General features: G+C 39.0%; 1 pseudogene; it reads right to left on the bottom strand.

Annotated features, from left to right (window-relative positions):
• Positions 1-370: 370 nt before the first annotated feature.
• LOC119542426 lies at positions 371-997 on the bottom strand (annotated as a pseudogene).
• Between the last annotated feature and the right edge of the window lie 10,418 nt (positions 998-11,415).

Here is an 11,415-nt window from a genome sequence, read left to right as displayed (position 1 = left end):
TTTCTTTCTTCCTTTTTTTTTTTTGATATTTGAAATACAACTTTATTCTGATTCTAAATGAAAAGGAATAGGTATGACAGTAACAAACAAGACTTCACCACTGAATATTGTGATGTGACTGTAGCAGTCTTATATTTGAAGCTCAAAAAGGAAACAACTATGCTCCAAAAACAGCTAAATATGCAAGTCCAAAAAATGCAGGTTTTTTTTTAACTGCCACATTCACTCCAAAGCCCATTCATCTCCTTCAGATTAAAGCACATGTTCTGCTTAGCTATATAATAAAGTGGCAAACACACTGCACCACTGACGTCACAGGACAGTTGCGTATAAAACTAGACTTCAGACACTGGGCTCCAGCTTCACTGTCTCACAGGTCGTCATCCTCATCCGGCAGAGCAGTTGTCTGAGCAGCCTCTAAGTCATGTTCATACTGTGCTGCCAAGGCTGGGTCCATGACAACCTCTGGTGGGGCAAGAGCAGGCATGGCCACAAGCTCCAAGTTAGGGTCTCCAGTCAGTTTTCTAGCAAGCCAAAGGAAGGGCTTTTCAAAGTTATAGTTACTTTTGGCAGAAATGTCATAGTACTGAAGATTCTTCTTTCAGTGGAAGATGATGGATTTTGCCTTAACTTTCCCGTCCTTAATATCCACTTTGTTGCCACACAACACGATAGGGATGTTTGCACACACTCGTACCAGATCTCTATGCCAGTTAGGCACATTCTTGTAAGTAACTCTTACTGTTACATCAAACATTATAATGGCACACTGGGCTTGGCCGCCGAATTTCTCCTGACCAGCCGTGTCCCACACATTGAATTTAATAGGCCCTCTGTTGGTATGGAAAGCAAGGGGATGGACCTCCACGCCCAAGGTGGCTACACACTTCTCAAATTCACCAGTCAAATGACGTTTCACAAATGTAGTTTTTCCAGTACCACCATCACCAACCAGTATAAGTTTAAACTGAACTTGGAGTTCTCCTTGGGTGGCCATCATGATGGTTCTTCCAGAAGCATCTCCGTCCCCCATCTGACTAAGCTAATACTTTCCACTGTTGCCTCAAACCACCCCCTTGTTTACACCACCCGGTCTCAGCCTTTGGTCATGCTTCATGCTTTACTGGGAAAATAGGAACTCCCTAGCATTTCAACTGCTCACCTACATACTTACCCATCTATCTGCCTCTTTACACACCTTCCTTACTTTGATAGTAAAAGAATCATCTCTGCACCTAAAAAGGTTAAGTTCCTTTGTTTGTTCTCAAAGCCCATCTTCTTTGACCTTCTCAAGGACACATTTCTTTAGGTATTTCTGTTTCTGTGCATCACCACTCTCCTTCTCACTACTGTATCATTCCCATAGGGCTACGCTATCATCATTGTTTGATAACCCTTGTTGACCCCATGTAACCATTCAGACATTGCCCCATTTCTTTGCTTCCTTTCAGAGAAAAAATTCTCACAAGACTTCTCTAAATGGGCTGTCAACACTTTCCTAACCTCCTATTCACTCATTATTCAATACATTCCAATCTGGCTTCTGTCCTCACCACTCCACTGAAACTGCTCTGGTCATGGTCACCAGTGGCCTCCATGTTGCCAAATCAATGTTACTAGAACTTTCAGAAGCCTTCAGCACAGCTGACCCACTCCCTCCTTCATGGAACGCTTTCCATTCTCAGCTTCAATCACACCACACTCCTGGTTTTCTTTCTCCCTCACTGATTGCTTCTTTTCAGTCTCTTTAGCTGGCATGTTGTTTATTTCTTGACTTCTATTGTTGGAGAGCCTCAGGTTTCGGCCTTCTTTATTTAATTCCTTCTTTAAGGAATCACATCTGTTCTGGTGGTTTTAAATACTGTCACCAGGCTGGTGACTCTCAAGTATATATCTCCAGACATGACCTCTCCCTTAAGCTCCAGATACTCATATTTAACTTCCTATGTGACATCTCCACTCCACTTGGATGCCTGATAAGGATACCAACTTTTAATATGTCCAAACCAATCTCCGATTACCCCCTCCCACCACTACCACCAAACACATACATCACACATGCCACACTTCTTGTTCTCTTGCTCCTTTGTTTCAATAAATGGCACCATCTCTACCACATGCCCAAGCCAAACTTTTAAGGGGCATCTTGGGGTCCTCTCTTTTCCTCAATCCCCCTATCACCAAGCCTTTTGGATGCTGCTTTCAAAATTATGTCAAATCCATCAATTTCTTTCCATTTTTACTGGCCCCTTCCAAGTCTAGACCATGATCTTCTCTCATCTAGGCAACTACAGCAGCTTCCAAACTACTCTTGCTCCTCTCCCATTGTGTTCTAACCCCCACAGCACATCCAGAGACCTTTTCTTAATATATAAATGAGTTTTTTAGAATAAAATCACAATTCTTTTCCTTGACCTATAAGATCCTGGTATCCCTCCCTCTTGCCCCTAGCCACCAAGCCCTTCTCCTAACCCTGGCCTGTGCATTCGCTATTCTCTATGGCTGGAATGTGTTTTGTCCACCTCTTCACATGGCTGGCCCATTCTCATCCTTTAGTTTCAATTCCAAATCACCTTCTCAGAGAAGTTTCCTCAACCATTTTATATAAAATGACTTTCCCCAGTGATTCTCCAATCTCATCAGCTTGTTTGTTATTTACAAAGTACTTTTCACAAACTGTAACTATTTTATTTGCTTACTTACATTTCATCTCCTGTACTACAATATAAGCTCTATATCCCAGATTCACTTCTGTCTTCTCAATGACACGCACAATAGGTGCTCAATAAATCAAGTTGAATAAAAGAATAAATGCATGTAAGCCATGAAGACAGGTTTCTTTTTAAATAACCTAGAATTCCAAACTATTATAGCTAAAGGGACCTTAGAATTATCCAATCCAATTATTTCATCTACTGATGAGGAAACTAAAGTTCGGAAAGATTAAGGGACTTGTCTGAGCTCATAGACTGTCTTAAGGACAGAGCCTCGCCTGAATCCATTGTTCACTCTTCTGTCCTGGGATGACTCCCTTGGTTTCTTCAGTTACAAGCTAAGGAAACTGACTCTGTAAGCAATAAAGGAATTATTAGAAGGCTTTGAGTTGTTCCAAGTATTAAAGGGAAATCTTCCACCTCGGGAGTGGCGCTGGATATTTAGGTAACAGGTGTTAATGCTCAGTGTGTAAGAGCACTGAAGTCGGGATGAATTAATTGTGAGCCTTTTCCTTTCCTGTGTTACTCCACCCAACAGTCACAATCCCAGGAGAACAAAACATGAGAGTCTTAGTTTGGGTCTTGTTACTCCTTGGCTAATCAAGACTTGTCATGTCGGTACTGCATGTGATAGTGGCTGGATGGTTTCCCAAATGAAAATGGAGGTGCTGCCACCAGGAGCAGAGGATCTGGATGCTGGGCAGAGAAAAACAACAGATGTCCATGGAGCGTCAAAAAGCACAGCTGGTAGGAGCTGTGCTTGACGCCAAAACTTCGGCCCCATGACAAGTCTAGTCCCCAGGTTGGTATTCTATGCTTAATGAAGTTATTTGGCAATGACTCGCTTTCTGCTGGGTTATGCAAATTTTCCCATGTGAGAATTCTCTCGGAAAGGCCCAGGAGGCAGAGAGTAGGGCCTTCTGTGGTGTGAACGCTGCCAGCCGGCTCTGCAGCTCTCATTTACTGCACATGATGTTGTCTTTGTTCCTGTTTGCCCAGGGGTCAGGTTGCTAAGAGTGTGGAATTTGGTGGGCTTCCAAAGCTTCTCTTTCTTTCTCTCTCTCTTTCTCTTTTCAAATTGAGTAGGCCTGAAAACTGTATTCTTGTTTGAGAAGGAATGTACATTATCCAAATTTTCTATTGTTAATGATGCTTCCCAGCTAAATTAAACTAAAGAGACTGTGACAAACATAAGAAGCATCAACTCACCCAGCATATATTACGCTCCTAGCCAGAGGTTAAAATTACATTGAGAGTAGGTAGGAATGGAATGATTGCCCCCATGTTTTCCTCCTTTCTGATACCACTTTTCTTTCCCTTCTGCCCCTTCCTACCCCCACCACAGCTCACAACCACCCACACAATACCTGGGTCACCCGGCATCCAGGTCTGCTTCTTTGGGAGGTTTTTATGGAGAAAAGGCAGAAAACAGGCCATGGAGAGTCTTTCAAAGTTGTAAGTAAAAGTTCAAAGAAAAAGAACTGGAGAAGTGCCTTCTTCCTTCACTAAACAAATCACTAGCCATACCAGGAATGGAGGGAAAGCAAAGATTCCAGGGAGCTTTTTCTCCTCCAGTATAAAGGGGAGACATCGACCATCTCTCTAGTTGTCTTTTGAGAAGGTTTATTCACTCTAGGCTATAAGATGAGCTCAACTCCAAGGCGGTTGTAAACCCCAGTGCTTCAGGAGACAGCAGTGGAATCCCGTAGAAAGATTAATTGAAATGCAGTATTTATGGAACTACACCCAGAGGTCAAAAGGAGACAAAAACACATGAACTAAGTATGACCAGAGAGCATTCTGGGATGCAATCCAAAAACTATGAGTCAAAGTTGTTCAGTTTGAGATGACTCTGCAAAACATAGAGCACAATTGCATACAACTAAAATATCTGACACTTGGAAAAATACAGACATGCACAAAAAATCTGACTAACATGAAAATGTCTCCATTCTGCCCCCTAAAAGAGAGAAAATCATGTGGGAAGAAGACATAGTCTGTGATGTCCCCCACCCCACCCCTCAGCACATCTCAACTAAAGGGGCTGGAAGGGTCAGCTAGTTAGTTAATCCTTAGGCTCACCTGAAGATAGCCTCTTCAGGTGCCACCAGAAGGTGTGAAAGGTGGGGCCTCAGCAGACAGGCTGGCACTGGATGTTGTGCAATATGGGCTCTTCGTTCTGTGCAACAGAATTCTTTATCCCAATTAAGATGACCTATGTAAAATGACAGGCAGTACTATTTCCTTCAAGAAACTATAAGATCAAGCACTCCACTGGTCTTTTCAAGATTCATTGTCTGAAACTAAACATGATCTCAGAAGCAGAGCTGAATGTGTCTACTGCCCCAGGTCATGCAACAATGCAAATAATAACAAAAGGTAACATTTAACAAGCATTTATGTTTAAGTGCTTTTACATAGATTATCTCATTATGTGAATAACACAACACAGTGAGCAGACATTATTGTTATTCCAAGGCTTAATGTGACTAAAAAACCTGCCCAAGTTTACACAGCTAGGAAGTGGTGGAGCCACAATTTGAAACCAAGCAAATTGACTCCAGAACCTGAACTTTTGACCATTATGTGATAATACACTTTTTGAGGCCCAGTGCTTTTTGAACTTTGAAATAGACACTTTGTGGGATTTTTTATTTAGAATAAAAATGAGGTGGTAGTGCTAATAATTCATTAAATTCTAAAATCATTCTCCTGTCCCTTTTATTTTCCTGAAGTCACAATAGTAAGTGATATATTGGGACCTGGATTTGAGTCTCTTCATAAAACACAACAGATGAGAAATGTAAGGAAAGTGTATGAACAAAGATAGCTGGCTAGAAAAGAGCAATGTGTATTTGGATAGCTATGGCTATGTGGAAAAGCTAGTTGTTAGATGAGACTGGAAAGCTTGCAGCCAGATTTCCAGGGGCCTCAAGGACCCATTAAAGATTTTTGAACAATAGAGGAACATGACCCAACAGGTGCTTTAAGAGAAACCTGTCAATGAGAACAAATTGGAAGGGAAGAGAGACTGGAGACCAGCAAAGTGGATTACTATTTGCTAAAATCAAAGCAATGAGAAACCTGAAAAGTGGCACCAGAATAAAGATAAGTAAAAGAGAGTCAAGAGAAATTACAGTGGCACAACACCAAAGGAATGATCAATTGATTGGCTCTGGGGAGTAAGGAAACAAACGTAGTTAAGAATGACTCTGGGAGTAATTTGGGCAGATAATAAAAAACATATTTACAGCCTCCCCCTCCCCAGCCCCGAGGATCTGGGGGAAGTTGTGGATGTGTTGGACATCCTCACCTAGACTGGTGTTGATGTTGTCACAAACATTGGGACTGGCTGTTTGATGTGCTGAGCCCTTGATCATGGGACTTGCCCTTATGAAGCTCGTTACTGCAAAGGAGAGGCTGAACTTGCATATAATTGTGCCTAAGAGTCTCCCCCTGAGTGCCATCTCGACAGGTGAACTCGCTGCCCTCCCCGCTAGGTGGGACCCGACTCCCAGGGTTGTAAATCTCCCTGGCAATGCAGAATATGACTCCTGGGGATGAATGTGGACCCGGCATCGTGGGACTGAGAGTATCTTCTTAACTAAAAGGGGAATGCAAAATGAGACGAAATAGTTTCAGTGGCTGAGAGATTTCAAATGGAGTCGAGAGGTCACTCTGGTGGACATTCTTATGCACTATGTAGATAACACCTCTCAGGTTTTAATGTACTGGAATAGCTAGAAGTAAATACCTGAAACTACCAAACTCCAACCCAGCAGTCTGGACTCCTGAAGACAATTATATAATAATGTAGATTACAAGGGGTGACAGTGTGATTGTGAAGACCTTGTGGATCACATCCCCTTTATCTAGTGTATGGATGAGTAGAAACGTGGGGATAAAAACTAAAGGACAAATGGGGTGGGTTGGGGGGATGATTTGGGTGTTCTTTTTTCACTTTTATTTTTTATTCTTGTTCTGGCTCTTTCTGATACAAGGAAAATGTTCAGAGATTGATTGTGGTGATGAACGCATAACTATGTTACCATACTGTGGACAGTGGATTGTATACCATGGATGATTGTGTGGTTTGTGAATGTATTTCAATAAAACTGAATTTAATAAAAAAATAATTAAAAAAAAAAGAATGACTGGGATATCCTGTGTTTATTCAAAATTTTGATATTTTGTTCATCATGGTTTTTTTGCATTAATTTTGATTTTAAAAAATACTATAATAAAATATTTATCTTGATTGCTGAGGGTATTAATTTCTTGTGGTTGCTGTAACAAATCATTATAAACTTAGTGGCTTAGAAACAGCAGGCATTGATCCTTTGACTGTTCTAGAGGCTAAAAGTTTGAAATCAATATCACGGGGCTGAAATTAAGGTGTCAACAGGGCCATTCTCCCTGTAGTGGGACATTTGTGTTTTATTTTGTGAGAGTGTGAATATTTTCATCCTTTGACCAGGAATGTCACCACTGCCCCAGAGAATTTGTCCAGTACCACAAAGCCCCATGGTGGGACTCCAACATTTCTCTTCAAAGATATGAGATAATCGGCTCATTCTCCAGGAAATATGCTGATTGAGGGGAGAAAGGGAATTGGGGGAGGGACGAGGAAGGTCCTTAGGTGACCTGGGGCAAAATCTAGAGGTAGCTATTTTGAGTAAGTGAAAGGGGAAGGCTATGGGACATTTAGGGCAAGGAAGAGGGCAAGAGAATGCTGGTCAGGAATGCAGGGAAGTGATGAGGTAAAGAAGAGAATATCTATGAGATTGTGTTCCCTGCAGTTGCTTCTTCCTTATGTCATCATGGGCTTTCTTTACCAAAATGCCAATGACTTGCATTGTACTTATAAATTACTCCTTTCCGCTTTTTATTGAACACATTTTTTGTTGCAGTCTAGGAAATAAATAACAAAAAGGCCAAAAAAGAAAATACAATTAAGATAATAAATGAAACCACTTTCTAACATTCCCATTGGTAGGAATGATTATAATGGTATAAGGCTATGCTAAACGAAAATAATAAACAGTGAGTTTTCATAATATTCCCATTGTAATTATCATCTCACAACTTTACATTTCCATGTCTGACCTCAGGAGGGCCTTTTTCAGCATCACATTAAGAATATTTAAAAGAAACAGGAAAGTCTGCCCACCTACAAGATGGCATCTACCTAAGAATAGTAGCTATTAGCCCAGGAGACTCTAAATTTTCAGCAGCAACTTAACATCTTGCCCAAATTTTTCAAGCATTCATTAATTTTCCTTAATTAGTCAAAAAATGGCTTATAGGTTGGGTGATTCCTTTTTTTTTTTTTTTTTTTTTTTTTTGGCTTTTATAAAGGGGGTTTATTTTGTTACAAAGTTACAGTCTTAAGGCCATAAGGTGTCCAAGGTAAGACATCAACAATCGGGTTTCTTCACTGGAGACAGGCTGTTGGTGTCTGGAAAACCTGTTAGCTTGGAAGGCACGTGGTTGTCGTCTGCTTGCTCCCAGGTTGTGTTTCATAATGGCTTTCTCCCAAGATGTTCCTCTCTAGGCTGCAGCATCACTCTCAATTGCTCTTGGGGCATTTGTCCTCTCTTAGGTTCTCTGGAGCAAGAGTCTGCTTTCAACGGCTGTCTTCAAACTGTCTCTCAACTGCAGCTACTCTCTTAGCTCCTGTGCGTTCTTCAAAGTGTCCCTCTTGGCTGAAGTAAGCTATACCTCCATGGAAATTATCGGGTGATTCCTTTTTGCATTTTAAGGAAATAACATTTGACTATATATTATACACTAATTATGCCAGTGGGCTGAAGTAAAAGGCAAAGTAAAACTCAATGGAACTTGTTTTAAAAATTATATATAAATAAGTAAATAAAGAACCTACCAAGATATTAATAGCTTCCCTTGATCTTAGATTTTCAAACATTCTTCAGGGCTCTTTGGGGATGATAACCACTGAAGTGTATAGAGCTACTGTTACTTGTATTGGCAAGATTCTCCATGTCAATTGTACAGTATGAAGTTGAACACAAAACAGAAATGAAGAGGAAAAATTTGGCAGAATCAGAAGTGAAACATCTTGTTCTTAGCCTTCACTTTCATGACTCAGGGAGATATAAGGGACAGAAATGGCATCAAGTAAAAATAAGAGGTAACTTTTTGGAAGAAATCCAGATTCTGTTTTATATGAAGGAGTTGATTCAATTTACTTTGAAGCAAGATTTATGTATCTTGAGGTAAAAACATTAAAAGATGATATTGATATATGTGATCAAATTTGAGAGGAAAATTTAAAGTTCCAAATATGGCATTACTTATTAAATATAAAATACGTATGTTCATACATACAAACATTGTAAACATTCTGATGTTGAAAAACGTTGTTTATATTTTTTAGGTCAGTTCCAAAAATCACTTAGAAAAAGTCTCAGACGCTCCAAGTGATGAAAACTAATAAATGAAGCCTAATTTTCATGAATACCTGTACTCAATGTCTGTTTGACCTGAATTACGCAACACGTTTTGAGCTTTGTAACTCTTAAAGTGCATATAATTTTTAATTGACTTTTCTTTGGCAATATCAGTATGTTTGTATTATATTCATGGGACTCCCTCTGGTGTATAACTTAACACATGAAAATTCTTGTTGTACTCTTTACCAAAATTTCCCTGCAGTCTGATGGATAAGGTGTCTAATTATGGAGTTCTGCAGAAGGCCTTGGATAAAATCATATGTTTTTATTGAAAATGAGGTCATGTTGGGTTGTGTGATATGGCTAAATAATCAGTTAACTACTTTTCCAAGCCAAACACATAGTAATTAGGTTTAGTAACATGGTTTCCTCCCTAAGATCCATAACTCAGACTTGGTGGTTTGGGAACAATGTAGGTCAAAATTGTGTATGTTTTTCTTGGCCATTTAATTGAACAGCATTTTCTAACTTGACTGTATTTTAGGCAGAATTTAATTTTACTTTTATATTTTCTTTACATGACATTGCTTGGGATAACATTTTTCCAAAAAATCATCTGGAATTATATGGTCCAAAATTTATCACTCAAGTAATGGAAGTCACATTCTTATAGATGAACAATGAATTGGGGGGTTCTGGATAATTTAAACAGTGGTATCCTTAATTATCTCTGGAACATTTTGATAGTAGATTTATGATATTTAATGGATGCATTTTTTTTCAAATATATTGTCACATTGACCCAAAAAATCATTGCAATGTTCCAGTTCTAATACTCACCCGGTTCCAAATGCTTTTGTTTCTTGTGTACTTGGGCAACCTAGTGTTCAGGTTTGATGTTCAGGAAACATAACATTCATGATGTTTCTAGGTCTATTTGTTTGAATTTTGTTAAAACAATAAACTTAAAGCAATCAATAACTTTGTGTTCAAAAAATGCCTAATTTTTCACTTTTCCAGTGTAGGCTTAGGCATAAATTCTTAGAATATAGGTATCAGAGTATTCAACTGAAGAAGTAGGATGCTCTTATTTCTTTTCTTGTGATTAAAACTCAAGCCTCTTTCAAGATAGTGAAATTTTTGTATGTATTTCATGTTGGTGAGTTGTTCATGTAAAATTCTTTTATATTTTAACCGTGGTCCACAGGAGAATTTTGACATTCTTTATTTATGCCTTGAAACAGTATTTTTCAGTATACCATTGTAGACTTTCCATTCTCATCTTAAGTTTACTACTGATATGACCTCAAAAATGTTCTATTGTCAAAAATTATGCTGACTGTGAGATTAAAATGCCTTTTAGGACATCCATGAACAGCTGTATTGAATAGCCTGACATCTGTGAAATCAAAAGTGTATTTCAAATTCAACTTTCAAACCACAGAATTCAAGTAAGCAAAAACTGACCATGTGTTAAAAACACTTGAAACTCTTCCTCTTGTAACTGTTTATCTACATTTTTAAAACTCTGTTTACATTGTAGTAACAGCTGTGTTTAAAAGGGACATGACAGAGCAGACTAATTTATAATGCAAAACTCTATTCTAAAAAAAAAATGTTTGAAAAAACACTTCAAAAGAGGGCAAAAATGATTAAAATAGACACAACCATTTGTTTAAACTATGACTTTCTCAAGAAAAAACAGCCTAATGTAAACTGGCCTATGCATGTTCCAAGCAGCTGTTCTGTGTAACGCCTCTACAAAAACTTTTAAGGGGAGGGGGCAGAGAGAAAATGAGCAACTGGCCATAACAAAAGGTCATTGCCATTTAAGAAACAGCACAAATCTAAGGATTATATATTAAATATTTTTGAAGTGTGCCAAGTCTGTTAAATTAGGGCCTGAAGAAATAGAGCCGGTGACCATTACTATAGTAAGCCATCTCACAAATGAAAAGTGAAAAAGTCACCTTTCAGCAGTGTTCACTGGGCTTATACAGAAGAACTCCAACAACTTTTCGATAAGAAAAAGTCCAAATAAATAAGTTATTTTGTCGATATCATACTATACATTAGCTTAACTTTTCTTTTACCCCCTTTAAAAAAAAAATCATTATTGCTTGGGCATCTGGTAGACATGATCCTAAGGCCTCTCTTCTACCCTTCCAATTGGCTTTTCTCAGTGTCTGACTTTGTTGGTCACCCTCTCTTTTTTAAAACTCTCTTTTCTTTGGTTCCCATGATGCCATCATTTAACCTCCATTTCTAAGATTCCAGATATAACAACT

This window comes from Choloepus didactylus, chromosome 8 (genome assembly GCF_015220235.1).
Source record: "Choloepus didactylus isolate mChoDid1 chromosome 8, mChoDid1.pri, whole genome shotgun sequence".
NCBI lineage: Eukaryota > Metazoa > Chordata > Mammalia > Pilosa > Megalonychidae > Choloepus > Choloepus didactylus.
Note: the sequence above shows the minus strand (reverse complement) of the source record. Positions and strands in the feature narration are given on the sequence as shown.